At 41.1% G+C, this 22,090-nt stretch overlaps 1 pseudogene; it reads right to left on the minus strand.

Moving 5' to 3' along the window:
• Window positions 1-504: 504 nt before the first annotated feature.
• Window positions 505-22,090, minus strand: part of LOC105012293 — a 39,457-nt pseudogene continuing 17,871 nt past the window's right edge.

Raw genomic sequence — 22,090 nt, forward strand, 5'->3', positions numbered from 1 at the left:
ACCCCTGATATACACCATTCAGCCATAACATTATGACCACTGACAGGTGAAGTGAAAAACACTGATAATCTCGTTATCATGGCACCTGTCAGTGTGTGGGATATATTAGGCAGCAAGTGAACATTCCTTCCTCAAAATTGAAGTGTTAGAAGCAGGAAAAATGGGCAAGCATAAGGATCTGAGCAACTTTTACAAGAGCTGATTATTTAATTAAAAAATCTGCTACATTAATAATTTACAACATTACAACATGTCTACACTGTATTTCAGATCTACTTAATGGCCAAGAAAGTTGCTTCTCTTATGAAAAAAAAGAAACATTCTTAGTTACCCAAAACTTTTGAATGGTAGTGTACATGTGTGCTGTTCCCGGGGAGACGACAAGCCGGTGAATCCTGGAGATGTGATGGCACCACAGGATGCACCGTGGAAAGATGACAAGCCGGTGGAGGGTGTGTGATGCTCTGGGCAGTGTTCTGCTGGAAACCCTGGGTTGTCCCTTGGTCACATTTCGTTGAGCCACTCCGGAGGCAGTGGCAGCAGTGGCTTGTCGTCCCACCCCTCCAGGGGTGGCACTGATAGCTCCGAGCGAGGGACTGGCACTGGAGCCTTGGTGCGGGGAAGCTGGGGGTACCGTGCTGGGAAAGGCATGCAGGGACGGAAGGTCCCGATGCTGCAGGGGCTTGTCTCAGAGCCCCCACAAGTGGGGTGGCATGAGCCCCCCCATTTTTCTTCAGGTGCTCCTGATCCCCTGACTGCAGGAGCTCTTCAACAAGCCCCCAATGGCCTGGTGACAGGGACACCATCTCCCCTCCCTCGCACAGGACCCACAGCCCCCGTGGAGAGTCTCCTGAGCTGGCTACTAGGCCTGTGCGTGGGAACGCCCACGTTGTCCCCAACAATTCGACTGAAATTCGATTGGAGAGCTTAGGGGCTCGTTTTGCAATTGTTGTTTTTCCATGTAACTGGTTGCTGAGAACAACAGAACAGTGAGTCGTAAAACTACAACATATAACTGTCAAGATTGCAAAAATGTTAGTCAAATAAGCCCTATGACAACCCGACTAGGCATTTTTTTATTGCGCAGAATCTGGACAGTCTCAATTTCGTGTGGCCATAGTATAATGACACTGTATTTTCTTTTTGAGGATAAGTGTGATATTGTATTTTTCGACGGTTATACAGTGACTTGTAGAAGTAAAATATAATGCTGTCCAGTTTTACAAATACAACAAGAGGACTGCAGCCTCTGACTTTGTTATAGGAATTTTGAACTAAGGTACATTTGGGAAATGTCTGTCTTTCCATTGGCTGGTATGTAAATATTTACTTTGATTGTGACACACGTCTGTATAATATCAGAGGATTATTAGGTACACTGACCATGTTCCTCTGCCTAGACCAAGAAGGGTATCAGTCCTTTTTCTTCTTAGGAATGTAGGAGAGGGGGATCTGGTATTTGCCTAGGGGGCATCATTGACTGGTATCAGCAGATTATAAGGTTACTCATTAATCTGTGCATCTGTGTAACTCATCAGGGCATCTATTGTCTGTCCAGATTCTGTTAGACCTCTTAGAGTTGAAGAGGTTACCCATGTGGTGAAGGACAGCTTGCCCCTAGTGTGAAGCCTAGGTATTGGCTATGCCTGTAATTGTGATGATGCTAAATGATCGACATTATGACGGCTATCATGGTATGTTTGGATAGTGATTCCTTTCCTATTAAAGGTAGAATATTTCACAGGTACAAAAGGATATGCACAAGGGTTTTTTTGATTGTTCAATGGACTTTAGAGAAATGTTTTAATCATGATGTCATGTTTCTGTCAGATTTTTTGCTGAACACCATTAACACTGATAGTTGATGTCAATATGTTTCTCAACCCTTATAATCTGAGGTGGGGGAGGGATTGATGACTGTCACATTGAGTTATGTGTCAGAGTGGGCTGTGTCAATTGTCTTGTTTACAGTACATTCATGTTCATTTGAGGAACAATAAGACTTTATTGGTCTGATACTTTATTGTTGTTTTGTCTTAGTCATTTGTAACATAAGTGAATGGGTCTTTTCTTTTCATTAGGAATTGAATTGTACATGTAATGTTTTTCTTCAAATGTTTTGAAGTGTATGCTTGTTTGTGTTTAGATAAACATAATAACATCTTGTTGCCCTTTGTCGCCGGTTCTGTTCGTAATTTTTATGGACAGAATTTCTAGGTGCAGCCAGGGGCCATAGGGTGTCATGGGAACGCCTCAGTGTCCCCCCGGAAGAGCTGGAGGAAGTGTCCAGGGAGAGGGAAGTCTGGGCATCTCTGCTTAGACTGCTGCCTCAGCGACCCGGCCCCGGATAAGCGGAAGATGATGAAAATAACATCTGTTAATCTGTAGACAGGAAGTCACGTTAATTCAAAGCATCCAAAGTAGCCAATGGGTTTACAGTAATTCTGTTCGGGATGTCTATATAGGTGAGGACAACTGGAAGTTTCTTTGAGGTGAGATTGAGTGAGCTCAAGTTTGTAAGAACGAGTATCGAGCCTGTAACATTATAAGCAATGGACTATCAAATGCTGCAATAAATAATTGACTCTCTCACTGTGAACTGAAGCATCCGAAGCAAACAATGGCTGACAAATTAAGGGCAAAACAAGGGCAACTTAAATAGGATCCCCAACCTGAGGAAATAGGGAGCAGCTGCCACCGATTTGAGATAATCAAACATAACCGCGCAGAAATGCCAAGAGGCACCTCTGCCATCATGCCCTGACTGTGGCCTCCAGGCACATAGAGCTGCTTAGAGGCACCCCAGCAAGGACCTGACAGTCCGCACTTTAACACCATTGTCGTTTTATCATTTGCTCTTGATTGTACAGTCCTGGAATACAGAGCCAAAAGAAATGTCAGTGTCAAAATACTTTGAGTTCAAACATTGATACTATAAAATGCACTTAGAATGGCCGTTTAATGATTTGTTTCACATAAAACTGGGTTGGATGGGGAAAACAACACATGGATTATGGTTAAAAACAAAAGCAAAAAGTGCCAACATCTGTTTCCTCAGGTATAATTGCCACCAAATAGTAGTATATTAGTGAATTTGTAACGAGGACGCGTGCCACCCCTCCCGACACGGTGTTCGGCGCACGTCATTGCTGGTCTTCTAGCCACGCCGCTCCTCCTCCTACGGCACTGTCATGTCTTGTTATTGCACACACCTGGTGTCCATTCCCTCATTATGTTGCCTATATTAGTTCCTGTGTTTCTGGGTGTCTTTGTGTGGTATTGTTCTATGTCTTACAGTACTGGAGATAGGCACGTTTGTTTTAGTGCTTGTGCACAGTTTTATAGCGTGCCTTTGATTTTATATATTGAAAATACAAGTTACGTTTGATTTTGCATCAAATGTGCATTATCTTCAGAGAAAACAGTTTGAGCTATGTCTTGCCAATTAAAGTATATAGCATAGTCAGTATAAATAGTATAAAGTCAGTGACCCTATGATGCTAAGAATGTTGTTAATTCCCAAGTTCTCACCAGTAACTTGTGCTAGTGTACAATGTACAGGTTGTTTAGTTAAAGTCAAGTGAATCCTAGTATTGTTGAAGGCTCAAATATTGTACTGAAGGTCACTGTAGGGCTTCAGTTCCATACCTACTTGCATCTTGTGAGTGAAATGATTAAATAAAAGTAATATTCAGGTTTTGAGTGATGAAGTGGAGAAATCACTTTATTTATATGTTGGTTTTGATCTTGTGGGCAGGAAGTTTCAAAGTTGTTCTAGTACAACTGAATATTAGTGAGTGAAAAAAATGGGATGGCTAGTCCCATCACAATAATCCTCATACGCTTTTGCACTTGACTGTATTAACATAACATATTCATATTTTTTAAAATGAACTCATGTGTCTGTCTGTTCCTCTTTGTATGGTACTTAACTCCCAAATGCAACTCAAATGGCTGTACCACACCTCATTTGTCACAAAAGTGCTTCTTCCATTTACTGTCAGAATTAAAGTTGCTAAAAGGATTTTGTAAATGTTCAAACACTAAAGAAGATTTACTAGGATTGTCTGGGGCACCTAAACTCAATATGTGCTTCTTCATTTTTTTTCAGTGGAGAGAGTATTCAATAGTTTCAATATATCTCCCAGTCATTTTACTACCATGAATGTACCCATATCTTAAAGTTGGGATTTGGTTGATCTTTGGGAGTTTCTGTATGTAAAAACGATTGTTGTTCATGTGCCATGTTCCCATTATATACTTTCATTTAAATTTCGAAACCAATTACTGCTGCAAAGCTGAACATTTATTTATAGGAAAATGCCTGTGATTTGGAAACGGGTGACTGGTAACACCTTATCAACAAAACATTTCAAAATGTTCACATTACATCTCACATCTGTTAAACAGATTTGCCCCATGACCTTGGGACTTTTCCTTGGTGTTGTTAAATATTAAACATGTTGTCTGCATAAAGGTGACTGAGTACATTGTCATATTTCAAGCTGAACAAAATTAGCTTTGAAAAGCACATCAAAAGCAGCAATCTTGCCTTGCAAGATATTGAGGTTTGTCCATCCCAATTTATTCAAACTGTGCCCATGAAAGCTATTGTGATCCCAGTTAACAGTAGGTATGATTTCCAAAAAGTACAGTGGCTCTCAGAAATAATTACCCCCTTAGACTATTGCACAACTGGTGATAAGCCAGAATGGATTAAATTAGTAGTGTTTTGGGGGGTATGTCCTGCTGAAAAGGTCCCAAGTCTTTGGTAGACTAAATTCTCCACTTTCATATTATCAACTCCTAATTAAATCAATTTAGATGTATTTTGTTAACACAATAAAATGTTGAAATATCTAAGGGAGGTGAATACTTAGAGCCACTACATTAATAACTCCAATCCATTCTCTTGGCTGCAGTAGCATATTGCATCTAAATCACATGGACCTGCTTTCATATTTTTTTATTGGAGGAAATATACATGTTTGCTCGATTATAGTTATACAATGGCCATGATAGGGTATAGAAATGGGAATTCCAAAACAAACAAATGTTGTCTAGTTAGCCGCTAAGGCTATAGAAAATCATCAATTGCTCTGCCAGTCCTTTTGCGGACACAATAGGGCTGGATTTATACATTTCTTCAAGACAGTGGTGTGTTCTAAGCTATGAAGATGTACAAAAAATATTGGAAAATTAATTAAAGCTGCACACAAATCAAATGGTCCCCCCCCCAAAAACAGTAAAAATAAAACTGATATTACATTGTGTAAATGGGCCCTAACCTCACGATCCTTATAAGGTTCAGGTGTGCAGCAGGTGGTTCTGTTTGTTATGCATTTGATATGCATCATGTGGCCGGAGTTAAGATGATCATCACCCCTACTGAATCGCCCGACCATGAATACACAAGTAGATTACAGAAAACTAAAACTGAAAGCAGGTAAGTAGACTCATAAAAAGGTTATTAAAACAAGAAACCAGGTAAGCCTATTTCAGCTGGCCCGCAACAGAAAGTGCTGATCATGGCTGCCCTCTCAAGATTCTAACCTAAGTCGCCCATGTGAAAGACTGTTTCTTTAACCACAACACCACAGAGCCAACCATTTGGCGGGTGTCAGTATAACATATTGACATTATATAATGTTGTCATGCATTAACTTCACATCAAGTTTGAATATTTAGTTGGATACCATTAACCATTGTGTTAAACTGAGTAACGTTTCTTATGAAGTTTACCTCCACCACAAATAGTATTTATGAACTGTATGACTTCTGCCACTGGCTGTTTTAAAAGCATATTAGCTAGTAATATGTCGCTAGACGCCATTACGCATTGTGTTAAACTTAGTAACGTTTCTTATTAAGTTAACCTCCACCACAAATAGCATCTATTAACTGTATGGCTTTTGCCACTGGCTGTTTTAACAGCATATTTGCCATTCGTGAATGACATTGATCACACTTCTCAGCCTCCCCGGGAAAGTCTATGCCAGGGTTCTGGAGAGGAGAATACGGCCGATAGTAGAACCTCGGATTCAGGAGGAACAGTGTGGTTTTCGTCCAGGCCGTGGAACACTGGACCAGCTCTATACCCTCTACAGGGTGATGGAGGGTTCATGGGAGTTTGCCCAACCAGTCCACATGTGTTTTGTGGATTTGGAGAAGGCATTCGACTGTGTCCCACGCGGCATTCTGTGGAGAGTGCTTCGGGAATATGGGGTCCTGGGTCCTTTGCTAAGGGCTGTCAGGTCCCTGTACGACCGAAGCAGGAGCTTGGGCCGCATTGCTGGCAGTAAGTCAGACTTGTTCCCTGTGCATGTTGGACTCCGGCAGGGCTGCCCTTTGTCACCGGTTCTGTTCGTAATTTTTATGGACAGAATTTCTAGGCGCAGCCAGGGGCCGGAGGGTGTCAGGTTTGGGGACCACACAATTTCGTCTCTGCTCTTTGCAGATGATGTTGTCGTGTTGGCCCCTTCTAACCAGGACCTTCAGCATGCACTGGGACGGTTTGCAGCCGAGTGTGAAGCGGTGGGGATGAAAATCAGTACCTCCAAATCCGAGGCCATGGTCCTCAGTCGGAAAAGGGTGGCTTGCCCACTTCAGGTTGGTGGAGAGTGCCTGCCTCAAGTGGAGGAGTTTAAGTATCTAGGGGTCTTGTTCACGAGTGAGGGAAGGATGGAACGGGAGATTGACAGACGGATCGGTGCAGCTTCTGCAGTAATGCAGTCGATGTATCGGTCTGTCGTGGTGAAGAAAGAGCTGAGCCGCAAGGCGAAGCTCTCGATTTACCGGTCAATCTACGTTCCTACTCTCACCTATGGTCATGAGCTTTGGGTCATGACCGAAAGGACAAGATCCCGGATACAGGCGGCCGAAATGAGCTTTCTCCGCAGGGTGGCCGGGCAATCCCTTAGAGATAGGGTGAGAAGCTCGGTCACCCGGGAGGAGCTCAGAGTAGAGCCGCTGCTCCTCCACATCGAGAGGGGTCAGCTGAGGTGGCTTGGGCATCTTTTTCGGATGCCTCCGGAACGCCTTCCTGGGAAGGTGTTCCGGTCCCGTCCCACCGGGAGGAGACCCCGGGGAAGACCTAGGACACACTGGAGGGACTATGTCTCCCGGCTGGCCTGGGAACGCCTCGGTGTCCCCCCGGAAGAGCTGGAGGAAGTGTCTGGGGAGAGGGAAGTCTGGGCATCCCTGCTTAGACTGCTGCCCCCGCGACCCGGCCCCGGATAAGCGGAAGAAGATAGTATGGTATGGTATGGAAATTTGACATTGTTGTTGTCGTGTCAGATATTCTTGTGTTGCATATTTTGCATCTGGCAAATCTTTTTTTATTCACACGGTCCAGTTCAAAGTCCTTGTATCCAAACGATACTATTTGTGGAGCTCGACTAACGTTACTGTCTGCCATGTTTGGCGCGGTTTGAATTGTGCAGCGTTAAAGTCACATACGCTGATTAGTGGTGCTGATGTCACAACATATAAAATAATTTTATTGCTGTTTGTTTATTATAAGTTCAAGTCATTGTCGAGTCTTCCACTTCAAGTCAAGTCAAGTCTCAAGTAACTTGTTCTCAAGTCAAAGTCAAGTCAAGTCATTTTCATACTTTAATCCAAGCGTGCCGCACAAGCCCTGAAAAGTGAAGCCAAAACGTCTCGATCGCCCCCTGGTGAGTGGTCCCAGTATAGGTCATAAACCCCGCCCTCCCCATGTTATTCAATGGGACGCGAGACCAACTAAACAATTCAATTACCCTTCAATTATCCTTTTTCCGAAGCTGGTTTCTGTCATTTACTGTAGTTTGTATCACACTAATGTAAATTCAAGAGTTTGTTTTTAAAATAAGTTGGTTTTTAGTTAGTTATTTAATGCTCTAAAAACGGTGGTGTGACATCGTGATTCACAGCTTTGATTGACAGCTATCTGCGCCAAGGAGCCACTGAAGCGCCATCCTCCTTCGGAGGACTGAGGAGATTGGAGCTTTACATTTAATCTCTAAATTTCTATAATTGATATAATTTCACACGGACATAATGGGTTGTTCTGCAGTACATTGTGCTAACCGATCTGGCATTTCCAATCGATCTTTGAATTTTTTTCGGTAAGTTAAATGTATAAGCTATTTAATTAGTAAATAAATGTAATGGGCTAGCTAACGTTAGCTAAAAGACAACAAGCCTCGTTAATAGCCATGTTAATAGCTAGCAGGGGATTGTTAGCTAGAAGTTACCAATTATTTTTGTATTAGGCCTAACCTAAATTAAGGTTAAACATGATGTACGTTAGGCTATAACATATCGTCTAGGTTTAACAAGCAAAGGTTGTACTGTACTTGGACTTGCGATTGATTACGGTATGCGCATTCTGCGAGGGAGAGTGAGGGCGGGGCACAGGGGAGGGGCCGTTGATTTCGCGGCTTTACGGCTTTACTTCCTGCTCGCTACTGCGCAGAACTACTGCGCAGAACTGGTCCCAAGATCGCTATCTGCGCAGACGCAAGTCCAAGATGTCCGCGCCGTATCGGGACACTGGTGGCTTCATTTTTCACCAATGGAAAAGAGCGAAAGGGCGTCGTCCATTTTATATACAGTCTATGCTTTAATCAAGCAAGTCACAAGTCCTGAAAATTGTGACTCGAGTCAGACTCGAGTCAAGTCATGTGACTCGAGTCCTCCACCTCTGGTATTTATAAAGCCCTTTTTACAACAGCAGTTGTCACAAAGTGCTTTATAGAGACACCCGGCCTTAAACCCCAAGGAGCAACAACAGTAGTATTGAATTTCAGTGAAAAACTCCCTAAGAAGGCCGAATTTTAGGAAGAAACCTAGAGAGGACCCAGGCTCAGAGGGGTGACCAGTCCTCTTCTGGCTGTGCCGGGTGAGATGTTAAGAGTTCAATTGGAATAATTAATACATTTCTGTGGGCTAAATCCAGACTAGGTCAAAAGTATGACCAGGTGAACAGAGACAGCAACGGGCCCCCCAAACCAGGTACTCCGGAGGTGTGGGCCAGGACTGAGTTTGCATTTCTAACCTTAATTGGCATATCATTCCACAGTAGTGTAGCTCTATGAGAAAAGGCCCTGCCGCCAACTGTTTGTTTAGAAATTCTAGGTACAATTAAAAGGCCTGCATCTTGCGATCTAAGGTTACGTGTAGGTATGTATGGCTGGATCATTTCAGCAAGGTAAGTAGGAGCAAGTCCATGTATTGATTTATAGGTTAAGAGTAAAACCTTAAAATCAGCCCTAACCCTAACAGACAGCCAGTGCAAGGACGCTAGGACAGGAGTAATGTGTTCCAATTTTTTTGTTCTAGTTAGGATTCTAGAGTAGTTAGTGTAGGTTATAATGTATCAGAATGGTGATTTATGGCCCTGGAGGGCGAGCCTTCCATATTGATGTGACAGGTGGGCGGGACATCCAGTTTGTAGGGTGGCACTTCCTGTATGACGTGTGTACGGGCGGGACTTCAGGAGTGATGTATGCATGTCCGGTGACTTTGTAATTTATGATTACATTGATGTGTCAGTGTCTGATGTTTTACAACGCCTGATGAGCAAAACAGACTAGTGTTATAACAGGTGGGTTATGTTTGATGATTAACAAATGGAATGTTAAATTCCCAGGCAATAAATAAGTGTTGTGTCAGCGGTAAGTTGTTTGGTATTCAACAAAAGGGTGCCAGGGTTCCACTGCCATGTGGTACAACAGATAAACTTCCATGTTTTACAATGTTCGTGTAACATGGTGTTTTTCCACAAGCACGGAGTTACACGTGAGAGACATGCTTTTTGTGTAAGATATAAAGAAGGGAGGTAGGGACTTAAGATTTGGATAGTTTCAGCCCATATTTCATTTGAACAAGAGATGGGCCTTAAGATGATATCTGCCCTGTAGTAATGGTCCCTTAACAACCACTATTACAAACTAGTATATGCAGGTTGAAAATCATCCCGTGTTACACGGTTTGTAGACCAACACAGCACTACAGCAAACTAACATCGCATGAGCAATGCTATTATTTTGAAAGAAGTGTCATGGCCAGGGCAACCAACATATTACGCAAAGGTGGATTGTGTCGCGGTTTGGGTTTTAAAATATTGTTATAAATAAAATGATGGATTTAGGCACATGTGTATGTATGGCAATGCTGAGTTTTGTAATAAAAATTGTTGTTTTAAGTCAGCATTAACTTTTAAGTTGCATTATATGGCAAAACGTTACAAAGTTACCCGCCAGGTAGCATATACATTTGCATGAACAACGGCAAATCGTTGACAGGTCAGGATATGTTATTTCAGGTAATTAAAACATTCGTAAAGGCGTCTTTTGAAATTGTACAACGGGGATCAACGCAAGATTGTTTTCCACACATTGGTAGAAATGTTTAATAATAGGCAACGTTGGTTAAAAAAAAATACTGTAGTATCTGCATTCTCGTAATGACCAACTCTTTAAATATTATTTTTTATTGTTGTATTACGGTCTTGTGTTTGTTTAATGTTGAACAGATTAATGGCTATATGGTGACAATCGCCAGCATTTATGTATAAGCAGATTAGTTTATCGTTAATATATAAAATGATATGACCGGCTGTGTTTGGAAAACACATTTTTGGACCTTCAAATCTTGGTAAGTAGACTTTTGACATTATTTTTAATCAGCTTTAATTAATTGTATACGCTTGTTAATCCTATTTGTATTTAGACCAAGTGACCAGCATCTGCGTCAGTTGGACTGGGCGGTTGTGATCTTACACAACCTGAGCAGATACTTTTTGTGTAAGTTTAATTATTTACAGAAATTTTTAGTCTTGTTCTAAAGTGTTATTAACAATTATGACATGATGCATACTGAACCTTGGTACAACATTCTTTATTCCAACAGATTGAGGACAGCCCAGTGATGATACATTAACACAATGGATTCAGTTACGGACACCCTACCTTGTGGCTGAGGGGATTTTTGTTTTGTTTTCTTTCAGGCTTGAAAGCTGAAGGTAATACAGCCAACACTTCAAAACTGCGCTGTAAGTAAATGTATGTTTGAGTTAGAATATTTAAACCTGAAAAGTGGATTGTTATTTACACGTTAAGCCAGAGAAATGGTGAAAGATAATGCTAACAACAGACCAGACATGGCACAGCCAACAACCTTTACACATAATCAATCGATCACACCCCAAAATACAAATGAACCAAACATTACTTTGCTATACAGTGATGCACACAATTATCCTCAAATACAAGGCTTGTTAACCGAGCTTAGTAGCACCCATTTTCACACAATCTAGTTGACTCTCCTTCGAGCTCTCTGATGCAAACTCAATGCAGTGATGGCGATGTTAGAGTTATACAACGTAATGTGTTTGACAATGTTGAATTACGACAGTTGATACATTTACAAAATACTGGTGAAGTTGGTGATTTTGGAACATTCTACGCAAGTATTATGGCAGGCTTGGATACTTTGATTGTTAGAGCTTCAGACTTTGTACATGGGCCTGGTGATCGTCTGCAGATTGAGTTGATTGGTGAATCTCTGATAGACCCCGTACATGTGACCATGAGAGCGGATGAATATAATGAACACACGTTTGGTAATTTACTTGAAAGTGTTATGCAGAGTAATGCCGAGATTATGATTGAGGAATCACTAGAACTGGTGGTACAAATTGTCAAAAACCGTGAGGGTGGTGCCCCGCGACATAAAGCTCAAACACTGTTGATAGATCAGATTATCAATATAAAAATAAGACATTTATATGTGGCTGTGAATAATGTTTCTACATGTTTTTCTGTTTGTTTGATGGGTATGTTGAACCCGCAGTACACATATCCTGAGGCCCTGGTTAGTGGTCGTGAGTTACATACGGGCGCTGGTTTAGCTTTAGATGATTGTGTGGCATTCACAGATATTGTTCGGTTTGAAGAAATGACAGGGTGTAAAATTGTTGTCTTTCACCGAACACGGGATGGTCACTTTACCAAGTTTCAAAACAGCGAGGACACCCACACTAGAACCGTCTTTATGTACTTACACGATAACCACTTCTATGGCATCATGAATCTGAAGGGTTTAATGGGTGTGTCTTATGTCTGTGACTGGTGCTATAGGTTGTAAACATAGCTGTAGTGTCTGTCTTCATGAAGATAGTCATAACCAACCCCGTAACACAAAGCAGTGCCCTGAATGTAAACGGATATGTTATTCAGATTTTTGTTATAGCCAGCATAAACGCTTGAAGCACCACAAAAGTGTGGATCGTTGGGTTAGCAGGTGTGACCAGAAGAAATAGTGTCGATTGCGCCCGTTATTACAATGTTAGTGTTACCAACTATAAAGCGCACAGGTGCATGGCTAACATGTGTCACAATTGTAACGTGGATCTGGCGGTTGAAATGAATCATCAGTGTTTTATAAAACCCTCCAAGCCCGAGGACCCCAGTGAGCGCTACATATTTTATGATTACGAGACAATTGCCAATCCGGTGAATGGTGTACACACTGCAAATTTTCTATGCGCAATAAGCTTTGATAACAAGACGTGGGGTTCAGCCGGAGATGGTTGTGTCGCTGCTTTTTTCCAAAAGTTTAGGCAACCGAAATATAATGACTACACATTTATGGCACACAACTCTAAAGGTTTCGATGGTTACATCTTGATGCAATACCTTGCTAACAATGGTATTGGCACAACACTTATTGCTAATGGTAGCAAGCTCATGATTTTTACAGACAGCACATTCAATCAGAGATACATTGATAGTCATTGCTTCCTACCTATGAAGCTGTCAGCCTTGCCATGTGCTATGGGTTTTAAGGATTTGAAAAAAGGATATTTTCCTTACAAGTTTAACATCAAGGAGAATGAGAACTATGTTGGCCCCCATCCGGAACCGCATTACTATGGTGTGAATACCATGATAGCTAAAGAAATAGATGAGTTTGCAACTGTTTCCGCAGACCCCTTTGTCATACAGGATGAAATAAAGGCTTGAATGATGTGGTCATCTTGAGAGAGGGTTGTATGCGCTACAGACTCAAGTTCCTGGAGTGTGGTGGTGTTGACCCATTCCGGTCAATTACGATTGCTTCGGCTTGCATGAAAGTCTTTTGCAACAGATTCCTCACCAAGGACACCATTGCATTGGTCCCCTCAGACAACTACATCCGTTGTCAGAAGACATTCTCAAACAGCTCAATCCAGTGGCTTGAATATGTGGCCTCCGATGAGAATATATCAATACAGCACGCCCTGAACAAGGGTGAAGTGAAAATCGGTGCCTACTGCGTTGATGGATATGCAGCACGCGATGGGTTGAGCACGGTCTATGAATTTCTTTGTTGTTTCTGGCACGGTCACCCAAAGAGTCATTGTTCAACATGCATCAATCCAGTGACAAAGATTCAGTACGGGTTGATGCACCAGCAATGGTTGACAAAGCTAGAGGCTTTGAAAGAACAACACAACGTACATGTTCAATACATATGGGAGTGTGAGTGGAATCAGATTAAAAACACATCCGCAGATGTCAAATCTTTCATGAAGACCTTTGATCCTCCAGAGCGCCTTGACCCTCGGGATGCTCTTTTTGGCGGTCGTACTAATGCGATTCATCTAAAGTTTACGGCTCAAGAAGGGGGGACTATTCAGTATAACGATGTCTGTATTCTTTACCCATTCTGCAACAAGACAAAGACTTATCCGATTGGGCATCCAGACATAATCTTTCGAGATTTTAAACCACTAGACACCTACTTTGGTATTGTTAAGGCTACGGTGTGTCCACCGAAAGGCCTTTATCACCCCGTTTTACCGCACAGGGTCGGCGGTAAGCTGTTCTTTCCATTGTGTAGGTTATGTGCAGAGTTTGAAAACCAGGTAACTGATTGTTCACACACTGATTCAGAAAGATCTTTAACCGGTCCCTGGGTTTCTATTGAGCTGGTTAAGGCTGTTGAGAAAGGTTATCGCATTGTGGAAATATTTGAAGTCTGGGATTTCACCAGGACATCAGATGATCTTTTTGCAGATTACATGAGAATATTCCTGAAGCATAAGCAGGAAGCTAGCGGCTTCCCGAAATCTGTGGTTGATGATGAGGCTAAAGACCAGTATATCCGTGAATATCATGAAAATGAGGGTGTGCAGCTTGACAAGGAAAACATTGTTGTAAACAGTGCTAGGCGATCTTTGGCTAAATTGGCGATGAATAGTCTTTGGGGTAAGATGGGTGAGCGGTCTAACCTTATGAACACAATGCTTATTACAGATCCAGAGGAGTTTAGCCACTAACTTTTTTCCAGTGAAATAGAAGTTATTTCTCTTTCATCTCAGACACTGTTGCGATGGTACAGTGGCGTTACACAAAACAGACCCCAATCAAACCACGTAACGGCAAAATTTGTATTGCCGCATTCACAACCGCTTATGCTAGACTTGAGTTGTATTCACTCTTGGAGAAGTTAGATAGACGTGTATTCTACACAGACACTGATTCCGTGAACTTTGTCACACGCCATGGGGATTGGGTGCCCCCACTGGGCCCGTTCTTTGGTGACTTGACCTGTTGAGTTACCGGATGGTGACAGCATAGCTCAATTTGTTAGTGGTGGGCCAATGACATACAGTTACAAAACCGTTAAAGGTCTGACCTGTCTCAAAGCAAAAGGCATTACGCTCAACAGCGCCAACACAACCATTGTTAACTTTGTACGGGATGAGGGCAGTAATGATGATCATGTCCTTGCTAATGCAGACACAATTGCTAGAGATAAAAGAACATTAACATTGAAAAATCGAGTAGTGTCTAAGCGTTTCAGAGTTATGTACAACAAGCGTGTACTGCTCCCTGATTACAGCCTTATGGGTACTAAACCACAGTCTAGGACGGATAGCGGTTTTGACCCACGACTACAACACCCGTTCAGCAGTGTCATTAGTGGCCCCAGTAACTCTGGTAAAACATATTTTGTGAAGATTTTGCTGGATAATGCTGATGTTGTTTTCTCCAAAGACATTCAAAATATCGTCTGGGTTTATTCATGTTGGCAACCGCTGTATGACGAAATGTTGAAGGCGAGGGAGATTACTTTTATAGAAGGTCTACCAACATGACAATCTGCTACCGATTCAGAAAAACAACCTTTTAATTATTGACGATTTAATGAAAAGTGCATCAGAGAGTTTGGAGATGGAGAGAGTTTTCACACAATATTCACACCACTGTAACTTGAGTGCAATATACCCTGTCCAAAACATGTTTGTTAAAGGCAAATCTAGTAGAACTATTAACTTGAACATCACCTACCTCATTTTGTTTAAAAACCCCTGCAACAATCAGCAGAATAGCATTTTAGGCAGACAGATATACCCTGGTCTTTCTCAATGCTTCATGGAGAGTTTTAAAGATGCAACACATCTGCCTTTTGGTTATTTACTTGTTGACTTTAAAGCTACAACACCAGAAGACTACCGTCTGAGAACAGGGTTATTTTCAGGGGATTGGCCTTGTCGTGTACGTTCCTAAGAAAGTTTGATCATGTCTAAACACATTAGTAGACATTTACCACTTTTGAAGATGATATTTAAGGCACCGGCAAGTCAACGAAAAGTAATTTTAGAATCAGCATCCACCAACCTCATTCTATCACTCTGTGAAATAGCACTCAATCTTAGGCGCGGAAATATACCCTTAACAGAATCACAGCTCCGAAAAGTAGAGACAAAAAGACAAAATTATATACGTTATGTAATTATTATATTTCAGTCGCAAGGAAAAGAAAAACCATCAACCAATCTGGAGGTTTTCTACTGCCGTTACTAAGCGTTGCCGTTTCATTCCTAACCAGTCTTATTGCATCGAGACACGGTTAAACAACATGGATCATGTTCAGAAAATGTTTCTGGTGCCACAAGATCAGTTAGAAAACTGCGAGAATCCAAAACGACTAGCATTGATGCAAGACAATCTGTTGAAAATGATTTGGACTCATCGATTCGCAATATAATGTTGAAGCCTGATATGGATTTACATGAGAAAGCTAAAAGATACTCTGCCATTTTACAAAGATTTTTGACTTGGTGTGACAAACACACTGACTTTAAGTCTACCCGGTCTGAGGCTGGGTCTTATGTATTAAACGTGACTGAGACTAAACTAACTGTTGACCGAAATGTTGACCTTGTTGATGACATTTTTGATAATGTGCCTGCGAGGCGTAGAAAGAATGTTGAATATATTCTTAATAGAATGCACCGGTCTAAAGATTTGACTTCATGGAATTCAAATGGTGAATTTGTTTTCAAAGGAGAGATAATCAGGGGCTCCCACCTGTTGGATCTTGTTAAAAGTGTGACAGCAACCAATAAAATTGCTGATGATAGAAGACCGTTGGGGTGGGGTGTGTTTTTAGAGGCCATGGCGTGTCTCAACATGCCTTTTACAACTATTCCAAATGCGCTTGTAAGACGTAAAATTTATTTCTATAAACAAATGTCTGGTGACACAATGGATGATTTAGCCACACCCCAAGCAACTGGTTTTCAACCACCCAAAGCTTTCTTTGAAACCCCTACCCTGGACCCCACAAAATGGCATCCTTTTTAATGTGTTTTTATTTCATGGTTTTTTATCATTTGTTATCCATTGTCAAAGTGTATGTTTTACCTTGAATAAATGTTGTATGAAAATTACTATGTAAACATTGATGTGGTTTTACAAATGGTTTTATTTTTGAATAATAAAGTTGACAAACATGTGATTGGCTTTTCTATTTCTTCAACAACCATGGCACAAATTAAAAGATTCACAAGATTGAGCATGTTGTATGCAATTAAACATTTGCTTATCACGCTTACTCTAGTACATCTTAGCTACAAACTTTGTGACTAGGGCATAATTTTCTCTTAAATCATCAACATAAAAAGGCATAACATCTTTATAACTCAGACCTTTTGTCATTAGATAGAGAAAGAACACACAATGTTATCCACACGCGGTTGAAATCAGGTCCTGTACTTGTTTTGAACTGTATTCCACATTCTCACAGGTTTTCAGAAAGGTATTGCTTGACTTGGGAAAATATGCAAAATCCGGGGGGTTTCCAAAACTGTCATAAAACCTTCCAATGCCATCGTCCGTTATGTAAATAGCCAGCCAGTGCTCCCCGTGTTGATTGCTTGGAACATGTACACGTAGCCCAATATGGGTTTCCAGTCTCTCTAAGAGAAGGGAGTGATCAATAGTGTCAAAAACAGCACTAAGATCAAGAAGCAGCAGGATGGATGCGGAACCTTTGTCTGAGGCCATTAGAAGGTCATTTGCTACCTGCACGAGTGCAGTCTCAGTACTATGATGGGATCTGAAACCGGACTGGAGTATTTTAAAATTGTTATTTGTCTTCAGGAAGGCATTCAGTTGTTGGGAAACACATTTTTCTAAGATTTTTGAGAGGAAAGGGAGGTTCGATATTGGCCTATAAATGTTTAATATGTCGGGAACCAGATTAGATTTGTTTAGAAGAGACGTAATTTCCGCTATTTTTAGTGAGTTTGGTACACATCCGGAGGAAAGGGAGCAATTTATTATGTTCAGCATTGGCTGACCTAGCACAGGAAATAGCTCCTTAAGTAATTTTGTCGGAATCGGGTCTAGCTGAGAGTTTGTGGATTTAGAACTCATTACAAATTTAGTAAATGTGTCGAGCGATACGATATCAAAAAATTCAAGTGTTCCCATTGACACCTGTTCAGGGAGGTTCAGGACAATATTTAGGACAACTGAGATTTTGAGGACCATAACTATTTAAGGATGAGTCAGTTATTTGTTTTCTAATGCTGATGATCTTTTCATCAAAGTAGTTCAAGACCCACTTCACTTGCTAAGCTTTGCTTTTTTGTTAACTTTGCAACTGTATCAAAGAGAAATTTTGGATTGTTTTTGTTCACCTCAATCAGGTTGGAGAGTGAGCAGACGTGAGTGATTTTCGGTATTGTAGTGTACTGTCTATCCAGGCTAATCTGAATACCTCCAACTTGGTGGAGCGCCACTTTTGCTCCATTTTCCTGCAGGCTTGCTTAAGTGCTCTAGTATTGTCTGTGTACCAGGGAGCAAGTTTCTTGTTGCGTATTTCTTGTTTTTAGCAGAGGTGGGGGACTCGAGTCACATGACTTGACTCGAGTCTGACTCGAGTCACAATTTTCAGGACTTGTGAGTTGCTTGATTAAAGTATGAAAAATGACTTGACTTGACTTTGACTTGAGAACAAGTTACTTTAGACTTTACTTGAAGTGGAAGATTCGACAATGACTTGAACTTAAAAACAAACAGCAATACAAATATTATATATGTTGTGACATCAGCACCACTAGTCAGCGTATGTGCCTTTAACGCTGCACAATTCAAACCGCGCCAAACATGGCAGACAGTAACGTAAGTCGAGCTCCACAAATAGTATCGCTTGGATAAAAGGACTTTGAACTGGACCGTGTGAATAAAAAAAGATTTGCCAGATGCAAAATATGCAACAACGTCAAATTTCATTCGTTATTTTAAGAACCACAAGGAAAGATAAGAAAGTAATCTCTTTATATTCAGTTTCACTAAGATCTATAATGATTAAGTTACTAATGTAATGAATTAATCTTTTATTTGTCATAATTTGACCTTGGTTGCATATTATGTTTTTTTTTTTTTCTTGTTAGAAATGTGACCATTATCATTACTGAATACATCTGGTAAATAGATGTAAGGGAATTTGACTATAACAGTGGCATAGCCTGAATTTTAATGTTGATGGGCATCTTAAAATGAGCGGGCATGTATATTATTACACGTAGGCTATTGTAGATGTAGTGATTGTATGAGTTAGTGAACTGTTGTAAGCTGTTGTAACCAATGTAGATGTATTGATTGTATAAGTTAGTGAACTGTTATAAGCTGTTGTAACCAATGAAACAAAATATTAAATGTTTGTAATATGAGCTGAAACTGAAGGAGCAAGTAGGAGAATAGGGAACCCTGTTCAAGCGGTTGTCGGGGGAGAGAAAGATTTAGTATGTCTGTCTTTTGAGAAACAGGACACAGGTTAGAGACACACACACATAGTCTGACAGGCAAGACAGAAACCAGGAGGGGACAAGAAGATGTTTGCATTTATCCTCATAAGGAATATAACTGGAACTGGACCAATAGCACACTTGCTTTGTGAATTTAATGACTCTATCTTTTGGGTGTAGTGGAAGTATAAAATGATCTGTTGACTGTTGATCCTTAGACATTGTGCGGCGACACTTGTCTCCGGAAGCTTCTGTAATAAATGGATGTACGATACGGTAATTGACCTGACTCCTGGTGTTTTATTCTCCTTTCCAACAAACCAACTCGGGGAAGTGTTAGACTTCAACACTATAATGTCTGTATTAAATGTGGGCATTTTCAAGTGTTTGTGGACTGCGTGTGGAAACTAAAAAGCATTGTGCTTACACCATAACAGTTAACTTTACTGCATGAAAGGCTAACATGGAGGCGCCGATGTGATTACTAGCACCTAAACATTTCGAAGAGTTTTTTTTTTTTACTCATACAGACAAGAATAATTACAGCATAATTACATATTATGCAGTTTTTCAGTCACAAGAATTAGTTTATCAGGTTGTTATTATTAGCCCTTATTACATGGATTGGCTGAATTCCAGTGCAGAATGCGTGTTATTTCTTGATAACAGACCGTTGCCATGAAAAACAGTGCATTGCTATAGACGCAGCAGGATTCTAACCAGAGACGGAACGGACTATTTTCTTTAGAGGAAGCAATACAATCGTTTTTAAATCAATGACTTCCTTTTGAAATCAATATTTTGTGTCAAATTATTGATTTATTTGGTAGGTAGCCATGTAATAAGCGGGATAAGGTATAGCGAGGTGGTTGTTATAGCGAATACAACCCCTTCAGGCTGATTCAAGATCCCTCCTCTTCGTCCCCTCAAAAAATTGTACCGCGGAGGAGAAAAATATTTGATTTTGAAATCGAGCTTCGCACCGAGCACACTTCAGAAACAGAGGACAGTGTGTGTGTGTGTTCATCTCTTTAGTACTGTGACTTGACTTGAAACTTATAAGGACTCGACTTGACTTGCTTAGGGTGAACCCTTGACTTGACTTGCTTGATTTATCTGAACTGTGACTTGAGACTTGACTCGAGACTTGATGGTTAAGACTTGAGACTTTCTTGGACTTGACCATGTGTGACTTGTCCCCATCTCTGGTTTTTAGTGGTGCAACTGTGTCTAATGTATTTCGCAGTGTTGAGTTTAGATCCTCAATTTGATCGTTTACAGATTTATTTACTCTGTCGTTAATGAGCGAACTTGTAAGAATATCAAGGAATTTATTTGTAGTCCGAGAATTTATAGTACAGCTTTTGAAACTCATTGTTTGCGGAGCAAGTGGATTTCTTGTTTTAACGGTAAATGTAATAAGACAGTGATCCGATAATCCAGGATTTTGGGGGGAAATTATTAGATCTACAATATATATTTCTCGTGACAGGACTAAATCTAAGGTGTGATTGTGGCAATGTGTTGGACCTGAGACATGTTGGATAAATCCCATTGAGTCAATTATGGCTTCAAAGGCTTTTTGAAGAGGATCATTGGACTTTTCCATATGAATATTGAAATCGCCAAAAATTAGAATACTATCTGCCATGACTACTAGAGTTAGACAAGAATTCTGGAAACTCATTGAGGAACATTGTGTATGGCCCGAGGGGCCTGTAAATAGTAGCTGTCATGGTTGAGGTTGTGGTAGGACACAGGCACAGAGTCAAATAATCTATTTTAATTCAAAAAAGGAAGACAAAACAAAAGCAGCAACCAGTGACGTGGGCTATCCAATACACCGACAAAACCATATTGAACCACACGAGTGTGGCTAAACAAGGAACATAAATAGGGTCCCCATTTGGAGGCAACGATCAACACCTGCCTCCAATTGGGGAGACCAAAAGGGTTGGAGGTGACTAGAGGTGCCTCCTCCTGTCCTGTCCTGACTATGCCCAGCCCAGCGCAGAGATGGCTAGGGGCATAGCCAGGACGTGACAGTAGCTATGTAAAACGATTTATCGGCCTGGTTAACTTTCATGAGTAAAATTTCAAAAGAATGAAACTCAGTGATATGTTTGAGAGTAAATTTATATTTACTGTCATAAACATTAGCAACATCCCCTCTTTTTCGGGATGCACAAGGGATATGATCACTAGTATAACCAGGAGGAGAGGCCTAATTTAAGGCAATTAATTAATTTGGCTTTAGCCACGTTTAACATAAACCAATAACATCTAGTTTATGATCAGAGATTAATTCATTTACTGCAACTGCCTTTGGAGCAAGGGATCTAACATTTAGGAGTCCCATTTTGAGATGCGAGGTGATACAGTCATTTTTTATTTTTATTTGTGACAGAGGTGGGGGAAGGCTTTATCTTAATAAGGTTGTTTTTTTTAGCACTACCTTGTTTCACTTTTCTCAACCTGGAACAAGTCACAGTGGCAATAAGTAAAGCTGTACTAACTACTCTGGCTATGCTATTGACAGACTCCACTATGCTAGCAGGCTAGCTAACAGCCTGCTGCCTGACCTGCACCCTATCTCATGGTGAGGCTACAGGAGTGAGACTCCTGTCGATGTTCCTAGATAAAAGAAGAGCACCACTTCAGCAAGGATGGAGTCCGTCGCTCCTCAGCATATCAGGCCTGGCCCTATTTCTGGGAGAGTCCCAAAAAGAAAGTTATCTACAAACTCTACCTCCTGCGAAGGGCAGAACTCCATTTTCAGCCAGCGATTGAAAGTCTGCTGTAGAGCTCGTCACCACCCCTAGCTGGGAGGGGGCCAGAGACAATTTCTCGATGCCGACACATCTTTCTAGCTAGTTTACACGCTGATGCTATGTTCTGCTTCGTAACCTCTGACTGTTTCACCCTAACATCGTTGGTGCTAACGTGAATAACAATATCTCTGTACTCGCCGATGACTAAAGTTTTTAGTTTTTCAAGGCCACAGGTAGAACATGCCTG

The sequence above is a fragment of the Esox lucius genome, chromosome 4 (assembly GCF_011004845.1).
Source record: "Esox lucius isolate fEsoLuc1 chromosome 4, fEsoLuc1.pri, whole genome shotgun sequence".
Taxonomy (NCBI): Eukaryota; Metazoa; Chordata; class Actinopteri; order Esociformes; family Esocidae; genus Esox; species Esox lucius.